The sequence below is a fragment of the Callospermophilus lateralis genome, chromosome 4 (assembly GCF_048772815.1).
Source record: "Callospermophilus lateralis isolate mCalLat2 chromosome 4, mCalLat2.hap1, whole genome shotgun sequence".
Taxonomy (NCBI): domain Eukaryota; kingdom Metazoa; phylum Chordata; class Mammalia; order Rodentia; family Sciuridae; genus Callospermophilus; species Callospermophilus lateralis.
In genome coordinates, this window is record NC_135308.1 from 80788441 (window position 1) to 80793819 (window position 5379).

Genomic DNA, 5379 nt, shown 5'->3' on the forward strand with positions numbered 1-5379 from the left:
CAAATATGAGTCAGTCTAGGAATTCATCAACAGATGAATGGATTAAAACAAAATGTGACATATATACACAATCGAGTATCATTCAGCCATAAAGAATGAGATCTCGGGCTGGGGATGTGGCTCAAGCGGTAGCGCGCTCGCCTGGCATGCGTGCGGCCTGGGTTCGATCCTCAGCACCACATACAAAGATGTTGTGTCTGCCGAAAACTTTAAAAAAATAAAAATAATAATAATAAAATAAATATTAAAAAAAAAAAAAGAATGAGATCTGGGCTGGGGATGTGGCTCAAGCGGTAGCGTGCTTGCCTGGCATGAGTGGGGCGCGCTGGGTTCCATCCTCAGCACCCACATAAAAAAAAAAATAAAAAATAAAGATGTTGTGTCCACTGAAAACTAAAAGAAAAAAAAATGAGATCCTGTCATTTGCAGGAAAATGGATGGAACTGGAGACCATCAAGCTACAGAAAATAAGTCTGACACAAAAAGACAACTATCCCACGTTTTCTCTCATATGTGGAAACTGAAAAAAAGAAGAAGAAGAAGAAGAAAGAAAAAAAGAAACCTGAAAGCCTGAAAGTAAAAGAGGGGCTATTAGGGACAGGGAAGGAACTGTGGGAGAAGGGAGGATGAGAGAAGGTAGAATGGAGAGTAGACATGATCAGTGCACCATATATACATATATGGAAACATCACAGTGAAACCCATTATGCCACAGTCTGGCTGGGCACAAATCACGAGCCACTGAAGCAGGAACAAACTTTATTTCTGAACTCCACCAGCACATTCCACACACGCTCCCAGAAACTCTCCGGAACACCACCCATGTGGCTCCTCCAGGAATCACCAACCGGAAATCCCTCCTCTGGCACTTCCTCACCAATGCAAACTCTCCAGGAATCCCCAAGAGAACTCCAAAGTAGCGGGCCAAGGTGGACAGTAAAGGTCTAATATACAATTGAATCAATCCAGCATCATCTTAATGGCTCGCCTCTCAACCAATACTATTGGCAAAATGCCAGGGGCCATTCCGACTGGGCTGTGGCTCTCAGCACCATTAATTTATGCAAATAATACATGTTGATGAAAATAAATTAGAGGGCTGGGGATATATCTCAGATGGTAGAGTGCTTGCCTCACATGCACAAGGCCCTGGGTTCAATCCCTAGCACCACCAAAAAAAAAAAAAATTAAATTATATTAATTAATTAAAGATATGTACTCTGTACACATAAGCAATCAAATACATATTTATAAAGAAATAAAAGAATCTAAAAATCCATTTGTTAATTACTAAAGTATTAAACATAAAAATGTAAATTTTACCTCCAAAATAAAATTTTCTTTAAAGAAAAAACTACACTCAGAAGTGCAAAATGCTACTGGCAACTTGTTAGTGGAAAGCAGGGACGTTGCTAAATATCCTGCTTCCCATAATAAGGAATGCTTAGGAACGAAGTTGAGAAAACCTGTCCATCAGGGTACAGCGTACAGAGAAGAAGGTGTGACAGGAAAAAACAGACACAAACACAAGAGCACAATACATTCTCCTCTACATAGACATACACACACTGGAGATTGAACCCAGGGTCTCCCCCATGCTAAGTAAGCACTGTATCAATGAGCTATGCCCACAGCCTTTCTTTGTTTTTATTTTGAGACGGAGTCTTGCCAAGTTGCTCAGACTGGCATCAATCTTACAAACTTCCTGCCTCAGTCTCCCAAGTCACTGGGATGGCTTATAGATGTATGCCACCATGCCCAGCCATTTTGAATTTTCCTATTAATATATTTTTATCAGTTTATTCACCAGCACTGAACACTTACTATGTGTGAATGCTGAGGACACAGAGATGGATGAACCCATTTCTTCCCTGAAGGAGTTATGAGTTTTTAGTGGTAGAAGTATATATAAATGAAGAATTCTAATACAAAGGGAAAGAAGTGAAAGGTAAGAAAAAGGTTTACTTTGAACCTTCTCTATGCCATCATTTCTTCTTGTCTCTAGTAATCCTCATATCAGCTCTCTCCAGTAAATGTTGTTGCATTTCACAAAAGAAGAAATTACAAGACTAACAACAAAAGTTAATAAACATATATTAGGCAGTTCTCAGTGCTTCATATGTGTATGTGTGTATGTATGTGCACGTGTGTGTGTGTGTGTGTGTGTGTGTGTGTATCTCCTCGCAAGAATGCTATGAAGTGGACACTTAATTGTCATCCCCATTTTACCTATTGTGGATGCTGAGAAGCCAAGAGCTTATGTAACTTGTATAAGGTCCCACAACCAGTCATCTGGCTCCAGAATCTATGCTTTTCACAATTCTCATGACTACCTCTTACATTTCATCCCAAGATGAAAATGCTAGTTCTGGGCCTTAAATATGGAGTGTAACTGGAAATCCAATGCCCTTGTCTAATACACAGCATTGCATGTGCTTCTCTATTCTAGAGAAGCATTCGTGGTACTATGGGCTCACCGATGTCTAACTTTGCCTGAGGAAGCCAAAGTAGACTTCACGTTGGTGGTGGCATCTGAGCTCATATTTTTTTTTAAATTTTTATTGTTGGTTGTTCAAAACATTACATAGTTCTTGATATATCATATTTCACACTTTGATTCAAGTGGGATATGAACTCCCATTTTTAACCCGTATACAGATTGCAGAATCACATTGGTTACACATCCATTGATTTACATATTGCCATACTAGTGTCTGTTGTATTCTGCTGTCTTTCCTAACCTCTACTATCCCCCTTCCCCCCTCCCCTCCCCTCTTCTCTCTCTACCCCCTCTACTGTAATTATTTTCTCCCCCTTGTATTTTTTTCCCTTTCCCTTCACTTCCTCTCGTATGTAATTTTGTATACCCCTGACGGTCTCCTTCCATTTCCATGCAATTTCCCTTCTCTCTCCCTTTCCCTCCCACCTCTCATCCCTGTTTAATGTTAATCTTCTTCTCATGCTCTTCGTCCCTACTCTGTTCTTAGTTACTCTCCTTACATCAAAGAAGACATTTGGCATTTGTTTTTAAGGGATTGGCTAGCTTCACTTAGCATAATCTGCTCTAATGCCATCCATTTTCCTGCAAATTCTATGATTTTGTCATTTTTTAATGCAGAGTAATACTCCATTGTGTATAAATGCCTCATTTTTTTTATCCATTCGTCTATTGGAGGGCATCTAGGTTGGTTCCACAGTCTTGCTATTGTGAATTGTGCTGCTATGAACATCGATGTAGCAATGTCCCTGTAGTATACTCTTTTTAGGTCTTTAGGGAATAGACTGAGAAGGGGAATAGCTGGGTCAAATGGTGGTTCCATTCCCAGCTTTCCAAGAAATCTCCATACTGCTTTCCAAATTGGCCTCACCAATTTGCAGTCCCACCAGCAGTGTACAAGTGTACCCTTTTCCCCACATCCTCGCCAGCACTTGTTGTTGTTTGACTTCCTAATGGCTGCCAATCTTACTGGAGTGAGATGGTATCTTAGGGTGGTTTTGATTTGCATTTCTCTGACTGCTAGAGATGGTGAGCATTTTTTCATGTACTTGTTGATTGATTGTATGTCCTCCTCTGAGAAGTGTCTGTTCAGGTCCTTGGCCCATTTGTTGATTGGGTTATTTGTTATCTTATTGTCTAATTTTTTGAGTTATTTGTATACTCTGGATATTAGGGCTCTGTCTGAAGTGTGAGGAGTAAAGATTTGTTCCCAGGACGTAGGCTCCCTATTTACCTCTCTTATTGTTTCTTTTGCTGAGAAAAAACTTTTTAGTTTGAGTAAGTCCCATTTGTTGATTCTAGTTATTAACTCTTGTGCTATGGGTGTCCTATTGAGGAATTTGGAGCCCGACCCCACAGTATATAGATCGTAGCCAACTTCTCTGATTTGATATCAAGCTCCTTGATCCATTTTGAGTTAACTTTTGTGCATGGCGAGAGAAAGGGATTCAGCTTCATTTTGTTGCATATGGATTTCCAGTTTTCCTAGCACCATTTGTTGAAGATGCTATCCTTCCTCCATTGCATGCTTTTAGCCCCTTTATCATATATAAGATAGTTGTAGTTTTGTGGACTGGTTTCTGTGTCCTCTATTCTGTACCATTGGTCCACCTGCCTGTTTTGGTACCAGTACCATGCTGTTTTTGTTATTATTGCTCTGTAGTATAGTTTGAAGTCTGGTATCGCTATACCACCTGATTCACACTTCCTGCTTAGCATTGTTTTTGCTATTCTGGGTCTTTTATTTTTCCATATGAATTTCATGATTGCTTTATCTATTTCTACAAGAAATTCCATTGGGATTTTGATTGGCATTGCATTAAACCTATAGAGAACTTTGGGTAATATCGCCATTTTGATGATGTTAGTTCTGCCTATCCATGAACAGGGTATATTTTTCCATCTTCTAAGATCTTCTTCTATTTCTCTCTTTAGGGTTCTGTAGTTTTCATTATATAAGTCTTTCACCTCTTTTGTTAGGTTGATTCCCAAGTATTTTATTTTTTTTGAGGATATTGTGAATGGAGTGGTTTTCCTCATTTCCATTTCAGAGGATTTGTCGCTGATATACAGGAATGCCTTTGATTTGTGCGTGTTGATTTTATATCCTGCCACTTTGCTGAATTCATTTATTAGCTCTAATAGTTTCTTTGTAGACCCTTTTGGGTCTGCTAGGTATAGAATCATGTCATCTTCAAATAGTGATAATTTGAGTTCTTCTTTTCCTATTTTTATGCCTTTAATTTCTTTTGTCTGTCTAATTGCTCTGGCCAGTGTTTCGAGAACTATGTTGAACAGAAGTGGTGAGAGAGGACATCCCTGTCTTGTTGCAGATTTTAGAGGGAATAACTTCAGTTTTTCTCAGTTCAGAATGATGCTAGCCTGAGGCTTAGCATAGATTGCTTTTACAATATTGAGGTATGTTCCTGTTATCCCTAGTTTTTCTAGAGTTTTGAACATAAAGGAATGCTGTACTTTGTCGAATGCTTTTTCTGCATCTATCGAGATGATCATATGGTTCTTATTTTTAAGCCTATTGATGTGGTGAATAACATTTATTGATTTCCGTATATTGAACCAGCCTTGCATCCCAGGGATGAATCCTACCTGATCATGGTGCACAATTTTTTTGATATGTTTTTGTATCCGATTCACCAGAATTTTATTGAGGATTTTTGCATCTAGGTTCATTAGAGATATTGGTCTGTAGTTTTCTTTCTTTGAAGTGTCTTTGTCTGGTTTAGGAATCAGGGTGATGTTGGCCTCCTAGAATGAATTTGGAAGTACTCCCTCTTTTTCTATTTCCTGAAATAGCTTGAAAAGTATTGGTATTAGTTCCTCTTTAAAGGTTTTGTAAAACTCTGCTGTATACCCATCCGGTC